The sequence below is a fragment of the Micrasema longulum genome, unplaced genomic scaffold, assembly GCF_059751315.1.
Source record: "Micrasema longulum isolate JH-2025_06_02 unplaced genomic scaffold, ASM5975131v1 h1tg000097l, whole genome shotgun sequence".
In the NCBI taxonomy this organism is placed as follows: Eukaryota; Metazoa; Arthropoda; class Insecta; order Trichoptera; family Brachycentridae; genus Micrasema; species Micrasema longulum.
In genome coordinates this window covers 1,724,961-1,736,093 of record NW_028277303.1, presented here as the reverse complement: position 1 = coordinate 1,736,093, position 11,133 = coordinate 1,724,961, and positions in this window count along the sequence as shown.

The following is an 11,133-nucleotide window of genomic DNA, read 5'->3' as shown; positions in this document are numbered from 1 at the left end:
TAAGTGTTCCTTCTCTAAAGTGTTCTTCATCTCTGTTGTATTATGTTACTATAAACATCCAGTCCGTGTCTACAAATATTTGGACAAACTCAAAACATTGTTGTTTAGTTATTGATGTCAAAATAAACCATACATTAATAAAAAACCAATAATAAACCGTACATATTTCACATGAACTAATGGTGAGAAGATCCTTATTGGCACATATTAGAATATCCTTCCCGATTTATCTAAAATAAAGTAAAATAATAGCAGGAAAATCCTCTTTTTGAAATATAAACCTTGTTCTGAATGAAAAATTATAATGCAACTCCCATATTAAAAAAAACCATAGATAAAAACCTACCGACCTAAATAATAGCGTAACTTAAAACCGTCTGTAAATCTTGCAAAAACAGATTTCAATTATATTACTTGACACCGCAAAGCAATCTCTTTTGAGTTTGTGAAGCATAATTAGAAATCTCACAATTCTTTTTTCAAAGTTTTTTGCAAATATCTCAGCAACTCCTTCAATGGAGATTGCTATGTTTTCTTCTGATACCCTCAATTGACCGTACTGAACCCAATAACAGCAATATCTATTTTTTTCAAAACTGTGGACTGGCTGCTTTCTGCAAAACCACGTTCAACTGTAGGCGTCCGTATCGAATTCACATTTCCAATTATGACGTAAATTATGAAATAAAACTTTTGTATATTTAGTAAACACCGTAAGCGTCAGTTCATTGTTTGTGGAATAGCAAAATAGAAAAACTAAGATGTTGTCTATTATTTATTTATTTATTTAATTTTACAAAACGCCCAAGGGGCATTTACAAAAAATATACAGGTAAGTACAAACATAGTGCGTAAAAATTTAAAAGATAAACAACGCTTTTTTGTATACATGTAGAAACAATAAGAAACACACTGTCATGCAAAATAAAAAGTGAAACTTTACATTTTAAATAGTGAAACTTTACATAGTAAAAAAGAAAAAGAAAATTAAATGGATATAAGAAAAGTTTTTGAATTAAAAAGCAAATTGTAAATAACCTGTAAAGAATTCAAACAAAAAAATAAATACATTTACATATACTTATGAGTATTAAGAAAATGGTATCAACAAATTATTGTTAAAAACAAATAATGAAAATTAGTTAACAGTAAGTATATAAGTGATAATAATATAATATACGGTACACAAAAATATTTGATTAATTAATATCAGAAAGAGATAAGATAATAACAATACACTTAATTCCTAATTCATTTCTTATATAAAATAAAATGATAATTGAATGATAAGAACAGGCTTAACTTTTTAAATTAAGTTGCCAACTTAGAAAATATGTTGAGCATAAAAAAAAAGAAATTAAAACCAGAACTAGAATTTTTTTCACCACAATAGTCTAGGAGTCCCAAATATAGTGGTGAATTACAGCACAGGATAACCAGGGTCGAGAAAAATCACATTCATTTTTAGTGTTTTTGCCTTGAATTAAACCCGGAATCTTCCGTGCGTGTGTCAAGTGTTTTAGTCGTTACACCATGGAAGCCGCTCGTCGAGAGTTGTTCAATCATAAATACATATTTTACAGTCTGTCAGGCGAACACTTAAAATATACAATAACAAGTCTTAAGCCTTGTAAGGGCTTAGACATCCATATATATTTCTCAAAGTTTATTGAAATAAATGAAAACATCTCCCCGAATTCACGATACAAATGAAAGACTAGATTGATTAGTTTTAAAGGCAACAAACACTGTATAAGCCCTTCTGATTCTAGTGTTTTGCATATAATTAGTCATCATCATCATTCCCTTTCCCGTGCGTTATGGTGAATAGGGCACTGCATTGGTATACCGATCGCAGTGTATCTTAATCATTTTTTTGTTACATAAAGGTAAGATAATCAGTCGCCTTATGTGCGAGTCCAGAAACTAAGAAATATTGTAGTGTAAAAACTACCTTTTAAATAAATATTTCATTTCAACCATGTCGGGAATCAAACCCGAGACCTCTTGCATGGTAGGCTAATGCGCTGACCACTAAACCACAAAGCTGACAATATTGTTAGTCATATTATTGACATATTGTTGGTCGGTGTGTATTATCAAAAAATGTTCATAATCTAAAATATAAGTCAAGAAACTGTAAAGTTCTTTGTTCTCAAAGCAGCGTAGTGGATGTTACTAGTATATTTGTACCTCAGAGGCAGACGGATGCAAATCGAGAATTTAATGAAACGACATTTCTATTTCCGTATCCAGTTTATGGTTATGTTCATTCAGTTTAAAGAAATGTAAATCTTATAGTGAAAAAATCAATGTATTAAGATACTAAAAATACAAATAAATACCCTTAATAAATAGAACTAAAAAGTAGATTCTTTCGGCATGCTTTAAACATTTTACGTTGGGATTTGTATCCGTCTGCCTCTGAGGTACAAATATATACCAGGCAAAAACTCCGTCTGGTTCTCTCTCGATTCTGAAATATTATGTAAATAATCACCTTTACCGACACACTAATGAGCGTGATGCTACTATGGTAAAAATAAATAAATCATATTTGAAAATTTCAACTAAAATTTCGTATTCGAAAACATGTTTGAAACTTCAGTGAAACACACTTTTTTCTAAAAATCGTTTTTGAAACACTAGTCAGACATTAATAAATGTATATTTTATTTTCTCGTTTAGTTTTAAATTGTTATAAACTTCTACTGAATGTGTTAAATAATTTTGAATATTAATTTTTGTTACTAAATCTCGGGTAAAAAGTATTGTAAACGTTTTTAATGAAACAATACTTCATGATTTTCTTGTTATATTAATCCTTTAAAATATTTTACTATCAAATTTGATTTCTAAATTTATTTTTAATTAGTTTTAAACTTGTTCTGAATGTGTTATTTGATTTGTAAGTACTGTTTTTTATTTCTTAATCTGGGTTAATGCGTTAAATAATTAATTAATACTTTAATTTTTGTAAAAGGTGTTTTTGCCATACAGGTTTATAAAATAAAATAAAATATCTGTGTTCAGGTAGATGAAAAATACAATTCTGTCGGTAAAATAGAACAACACCCTGGACGAGCAAATTCGATTCTATGGCCACTTTAAGGTTAAAATCCTAAAAAAGGAAATCTAGTGCAGATTAGTCCGCCTCGAAGTGTAGTGATCGGAGTTTTTGTTTAAGATTTTTGAGGTCATAGGTTCAATTTCTGGCAGGGTGGACGTGAAATGTTGATTTTAAAGGTTGTTTAAACTGCAATATTACGTTATTATTGTACTAGAACATAAATCGTAGGACAGACGACCTTGTCTTTATACAACAGATTATTAAAATTCGCTGCATTTGTTTTATCAATGCTTTGGCTTACACAGCACTGAGTGCAAAAAGGGGAATGATGATATAATTAAACATTTAATATTGATTGTTTTTTTGATTGATTGATTGATTTGGTGTTTATTTTGTAGAACTCCATATTTAAACACTGATTTGAATCTACTGAACACTTTATTTAAATTAATCTTCACATTCGTTTGAAAATGCCCTAACAAGGCGAAACAGTTGTCACAAATTTTTTTGTTTTTATATTTTTTATATTTGTAAAAATTCAATAAAGTGTTCAGTAGACCCAAATCAGTGTTTGATGTCTAATAATTTAAGTTTAAATGTACAATATGTTACAAGAACGAATAACTATTATGCATACTAATTTAACAAAGTCAATGGATAATTATGGAACGATTTACAATGAAATAAGACCGATGTACTTTCATCATTTGTGTTTTCAAGGAATTTCTGAAATAAAACTTTTATTTTTTAGATGTTTAACTGTTTTTAAGTCACCCTTACATTCATTTCTTTCCCTTCAAACTCTTTTGTGTCATATATTTACTGCTCTCCCTTTCCACACTCGTTTTTTTAACTTCTTCTTCCTATTGTCATAAATTTATTTTTAAAAAGGGGAACTGCTTTTGATATGTGCCTTTGTTAGTTGAAGTGAATATTTGTTTTGTATTATATATTGTTGAAAATCAACGTTTTTTCTAAATTATTGTTACTTTAATTGGTTAGAAGAAGTCGTTTTGCAGCAAAAACCAGCCAAATGTACAAACGTTTGTATAAAATAAATAAGTGAAACGAAATACGGTTGGTAATTCTATAACATTTTAGTAGAATTCAAAGCCATTTGACTCTTCTACGGTCTCAATGTGATACCTTTCCTAGTTTTGTAACCTGTTGGATGTCTGTATTCTCTCGACACGCGAGCGATTACCTCCGACAACTTACTTATTTCCAGGAGATCGCTTTGTGAAAGAATATAATTTTAATTGGAATCTCTCCTGGAATCCTCTCTCTAATGGAATCCTACAATAAATGTAACTTGTTCCCTATGTCGCTTAATATTGCATTAAGTATGCTGATTACAGAAAAAAATTAAACAATCCATGCTAAAATAAAGTTTATTTTTTATGTGAGTTTTTCTAGATTTTAACAATCACTAAAATATACCAGATTTTGACTCGAGGAAGTTATTTTTTGTCCCAGCCTTAATATGTTGTATTTTATTTTAATCGTCTTGCATGTAAATTTCAAAATATTTAATGTATTGTATTGTAACTAATTGGACGGTATGAGTTCATAAATAAATAAAGTTAGCGGATGCAAAACGGCCAATCATACTACAATGAGGCCATTTTAGTAAATACCCGCGATATTTAGAAATCCCTTTCGAACTGTTGTTAAAGTCCCTTCAATAAGTTCTGAATTCGTATTCTATGCTCCGTGTGATGTTTTAGTCCGTGTGAAAATACGTAAAATATCTTTCACAGTTATTTGCTAGAAATGCAATGTTTTCTGTATTTTAAACAAACACTGTGAAGTTGTTAAAGGTTTCATTAAAGCCAAGCCGACATACTCCGAAGTATCCCTCACTTTTTCATTGATAAAATTTGCAGTAAAATTGAATTGCTGAAAAAACCTTCAACGAAGTTGTTCTGGGAAATATAGAAATAATCCTTCGTAATATTGGAATTAGCACGTTAAGACGTTTCAACGTAACTTGCAAGAACTTAACTTGGAAATACTTCCACGATGAAAGATTATTTTTATCAAAGCTTTGAAGGCATTTTACTACCTGTACATTGTTCTGTCATATTTCATTAAATTTTCCTAGAATTAAAAAGCTGTCAATGTAGTAAAATAAGAAAAAACGCTGTTTAATATTTGTTTGTTTTTTAAAATGAAGTGCAACGTTACGCTACAGGAGAACACATTAATACAAAATAAACCATAATTTAAAAGAAAGCTGTCTTGCTCTGCAATCTCCTGTTCGCTGAATCAATTGTCACCGGCTAGGCTACAACGAAAGAAACATGATAAGGTCGAATGAGTTCCAAAATTAGTCTTAGTACATCAATCACAGATGTAACATTACATAAAAAGAGATATTTGAAATTAAACGCTAACCTTACGGCATATGCATTGAATTATGTAAATCACTTACAATTATAATAGAAGTGAAATTTATTAACAAATTCTAGAATTTAGTACGAAATAATGTGTCGACGGGTTGAATCGAATAGTGCCAAGGAGTATAATACTATCAGGTTACTCCCATCGTTTCAGACTTTCCATTTAAAGGCATCGGTAATATCTTCCGGTACGTCTCAGCCGGTACAATGGGTAGATTCTCCCCAAGAGTATGGCATCAGATCACGGACGGGTCATTGAAATAATATTTCCCACAACAACGATTTGCAATAATGGCGGCTTGATAAATTTAATTCCAAATTAAGGTAAGATCCACCGAGGGATTTGAAAGCCGGCTCGATAAATATAGAAAAACAATGAGAAAAAATATATGAAATAAATTAGTTTTTATGTTGGCAATGATTTTATATTGAAAATATATTGAAAAGGCAGCATCTAGCCACTGCATATAAAAGATATATCAGATTTTAATTCGACTTCCAAACTTACTTACTTCTCTTTTATATTAAAAATATGCTTTTAAGAAAAAAAAAATTGTAATTAAAGCAAAAACTACTCCATGGAACAAAATTTTTGACAATTTTTATGATTTGACATTTGTACCGTCGGGTACTAGACCCGTCGGTACATACCAATGTACTTACCTCAAAACTTGAAGATTATTTTTAACTATACCGTCATAGTAAAGTTATGGCGTCCTTTACTTCCCATTGTAATCGCGGCCCATGTCGGCACATGGCCGCAAATCAGAGAAAGAGACAAAAATTCGACGATCTTCCGCTGTCCACAGAAAATTTCGGTCATTGACCACATGATTATGGAGTTTGTGAACAGTGAACTAGGACAGTTACGACTTGTGATATACACATCATAGTGAATAACGATATTTGCATGTAATCAGTGTTCTGATGAAGTGACGGGTATGCCCTAAAACCGATGGACATAGAAAAGTCAGTAAATAAACTAGCGTTTTTATTGACAAGATTTCTTTCGTTGTTTACAACTTTTAATTGTTTATTCGCTTACTCAATAAATGATTTGTTATTACAATTACATCGAAGTGTTATAAATCATAAATCACATTATCCGCAATACCAGTTAAAGCGAGTCCACCCATATTTAGTTGTATACTTCGTAAAGGTGATATCCGTGTTAGAAAGCATGACTCACGGAAAGGCATAAGTGTGCTCCAGTGGTCTTGAAAATACTCATTACACTTACCTGCAAACAAACAAGACAGACCATCACGGCGTTTATTCAATTTATCAAAAACCTTAAATAATAGATGTGGCATAAGAAAAAGAAATAAAAGCTGTATTAAAAGTATTATTAAAAAAACACGCGTTATTTAGGATAACACTTGATTATTTTCGCAATATAAAACCAAAATGAATTTAAAGAAATTTGTAAATATATTATCCGAGACATTTAAATTTTGTTAGACAGGTATACCTTGAGGGATAATTTGACAAAAATGACACTATATACGTTATCCATTTTTTTTTAAAGTGGCGTTGTTTACGTTATCCATAATAAGTGTGATGACTTGATGTCTTTATTATTTTTTTAAGTAAATAAAAGACGTTTTCACAGAGAAGTTATTTTTTTGATGTTTCCTATGCTCGCTGTATGACAACAGAAAAGCGAAAGAGCTCGCCTGGCCCGTACAACGACGCTGACACCGTACGGTATCCCCTCCCTCTTCCATGCTTCGGCGCCATCTCTGGAAGATCCTTAATAATAATTTTTACTACAATAATAATAATAACAAAATACATTATCATATCTGCAATTTTACTGGTGGATTATTCAAAGTGGGCGCGTTTGCAAAACTTACACAAACGCATTGTAAAGTATCTGTGAATTAGCGTATGGAATGATATCTCACGGCATACGCATTATAAAAATAATCTCTGTGTCTCTCAAGCTCAGATGCGCTCATAAGCGTGACATAGACTACTATTGCTTTGTTAGTTGCTAATGATGTGGTAATAAAATATACTTGCACACAAGCTGCTTCTGCATTCGTTTGAATTTTGCTGCTATTCTTTAAAGTCAAAATATTTGTTTATTTATTTTGTTCATTAACGCCCAAAAGGCATTTACAAAAAAATAAAAACATAAAATATCAATATATATTAAATGTTTAGCTATGGATTAAAAAAACACTGGTTTATTAACATATTTTTCATTTTATCTTATCATGAATAGGACGGTTATTTAGTGCTGGCGCGTTTGCAAAACTTTCACGAACACATATTTTGTTTTTTTTGGTTATCTGTAAGAAGGAGACTTAAATTTAATATGTTGATATTTATACATAAATTTTTTCACGATAAATTACCAAAATATTTTAAGGATAAAGTTGTCTTAAACAAAAATTGTCATGAATATGCTACTAGACAAAAGGATAAAATAAGACTACCATTATTGAAAAGAGCTGAGTCGCAAAATTGTTTGATGTATAAGGGTTTAAAAATGTATGATGAGATGCCTGAATGTATGAAGAATGAAAAGTGTCTGAAAGAATTTAAAAATAAATGTATAAGTTACTGTAAGGAAATGTAAATATAAATAGATTATGTAAATGTACATAATAGTTTATATTAGTTTTAATATAAGCTAACTTAAGAAATAAATAAAAAAAAATTAAAAAAAAAAATTATATACAGAATATTGCTTTAAAATGTCTTATTATAAAATTTAAGTCAAATGTGCTACGTTTTTAAATTCCTTTTGTATAAGAGCAAAACAGAAATAGTCACATACGAAAATGTTATTGATTTATTTGATAACATGTCGCTCCAAAAAAAATATTTCCGAAAACGGCGGCAGAAAACTAGCTTTTTTATTACTAAGTTCGTCGAAAATGATGAACACAAAATACAATAACAAATAATGAATGTACTTGTGTTAAAATAAATTATTTTATTGCCTTTTTTAACCCATTGTATTTATCAAAAATATTTTAAGTTTGTCCAAATTTTCGTAGACAAAGACAGGATTCTGGACAAGGGCAGAATGGTGAATGTTACACAGTGTGACCACTTAAACCAGCCAATGACAGGTCACAAGCCCTGCCCTGTAAATGCCTAGACTTCCGTATTCCCTTATTTATCCATCCCTGTTGTAATTTGTTTATTTTAATGACTCCCGAGGGGGTGAAATCTAGTTTTTTGTCTACAAACATTTGGACAAACTCGAATATTGTAATGAAACCAACTGGTCCAAGAAGAAGTTTAAAAATTGGAAAATTGTTTTCAGGCGTTGCCTAAAATAATTCAGTCAGATGAATTTCTTCACAACAATAAAGATTTCGGTTCTTTAACTTCACTAAAATTTACAAATGGAAGAATCGAAGAAATATGGATGTTCAAACATAGACAAAATGGTTAATGTTACACAGTTTCTAAAGTGACCACCTAAACCATCCATTGACAGGTCATAAGCCCTGTAGATGCCTAGACTTCTATATTACCTTTCTTAAATATTCTTCATCTCTGTTGTTATATGTTAATAAGATTATTATTTCGCACCATATCTTAAAGAAAAATTATTTCATTTCCTACCTTTGTTAGTGCAATAATAATGAACATGATAAGTCAACTCAAAATCTTGATTAAAATATTTTAATGGTCTAGTTTTAGAGTATGATATCTCAAAAACACGACTATAACACAATTTTATCATAATATATTTTATTTTTTAAAACATTGCATTTTAAAATACAAATCTTGACAAACATATTATAAAAAAACACGGTTAACTAGACACATTCTTTGATTTCTTTCGGAGAAATGAAACTTTAAATTCAATTATCTCAGAATGCTATTTTTTGACTTGTCATAGTCTAAAACTAGGGGTGCGATATATTACGTGTTAACATAAGTTTTGTTCGTTTCTTTTCAAATTTGAAAATCAGCACCAAAAATAAATCAAAATTGTGAAAGTTATACGTCATTCGAAAGAAAATTTTCTGTTCTGTGAAACTTTGTATTGTTTTTACGTTATAAATATTATTTTATTTGACTACAAGCTATGAAAATGGAATGTCATGTAGACAATATAAACATTTTCAACACCTCCTTTTGTTCGCGTTCAATTGAGGAAATAAAGGAGAAATAAAATAAGGAGAATACATTAGTGTGGTAAGGAAGTAAATTAGTATTTCTTGCGTTGTTTACACTTCAAAGAAAATGATCACTACTCGTAACGTAATTTTAGTTTGTAATGTGTCTATTATTTAAAATAAATGAATTGAATTGAATTGAACCTTCGTTGTTTGTAGCAGGAATATTGAATTTCACCACATAACAATCACGCCACGCCTGTGTACATATTTCATAGAAGTGTAGTAACGCTTTGTGGAAACTGTATATTTTATTATTTATAAAACGATGTTTTCTCAATTTTCAATAACTGCAGGGTGCATCTCCTCACCCATAGGGTGGTATTTCAAACGCTCTTGCGGCCGTATTGTCTCGTGTATTTACATACAAAATACACGAGAAAAACTATTTTCTTGTACCGCGAGCTGTTCAGAATAGCACCCCTGTTGTTCAGTAAACATTGAAGTAACAGATGTTGGGATATCATTTTTCAATTTAATTTTTAACATTCTAACTACCTTTGTTCTAAATATATGTTTGTAAAGCAATAATAATCCATTGACAAAGAAAAGTTTTATTTATCCACATATCGTTTATTCATTATGTAAACAAAACTTGTAAAACGCTTCCATTGGAATGGGATTTTACAGTGAGGAATACATCGTAAACAAATGTTTTTTTTTTTTTTTGTAAAAAGCAAATATTTGCGTTTTTATGATTTACCCAAATATTTAATTTTAAGGCCATTTTCAACTAGTTGTAAATAAATCACTATTAGATAATGGAATCAAGTTGGGGTAGAGTGGGATTCGAACTACAGACCTTTGGTCCGTGAGTCCGAGACACTAGCCACAGGACCACAACCCTATTTGCTATATATATTTAAAAGCTATAAAAAGGGAATGTTGATAGAAGTAGGTATTGAAATAAACGTATTGTTTTAATGAAATTGAAATGAATTTATTTCAAATAAAACACTTTGTATTTTTTACCACTTAAAAGTTAAATTTATATAATAACACAACTAGTTTTAGGTTTTTTGAATTACCCATCATCAGGTGTAAATATAAATAAGATAAATGAAATAATAATATAAAATAAAGTAGGTAAATATAATCAGTTTATATTTACATTTGATGATATGTAGTTCCGAATACCTGAAACTAACTGTGTTTTTTTATAATATATTAAACTCTTTTATTGTAAAAATTACAAAGTGTTTTATTTCAAAAGAATTCAAAATGTCTTTTCCCAAATTGAATTCTGAAATAATAAAAAATTCAATTGGAATATATTGACCAGATTGGGAAGCATTTTGAGATAAATGTAAGCCTACGAATTAACAGTTGCTATAACCTATTATCAGCTGTTTGTTTTTACTTTCAGTGCTAAAAAATAGCGTTTGTTCATTATATTTAAAGCATGTTATAATTTTATTATAGTTATATTCTTAGGTAATGGGATACATTTTTTAGAAAGACCACCCAGATATTAGCCTATACAGATGACCTTGACTTAATCTCCAGAACTGTC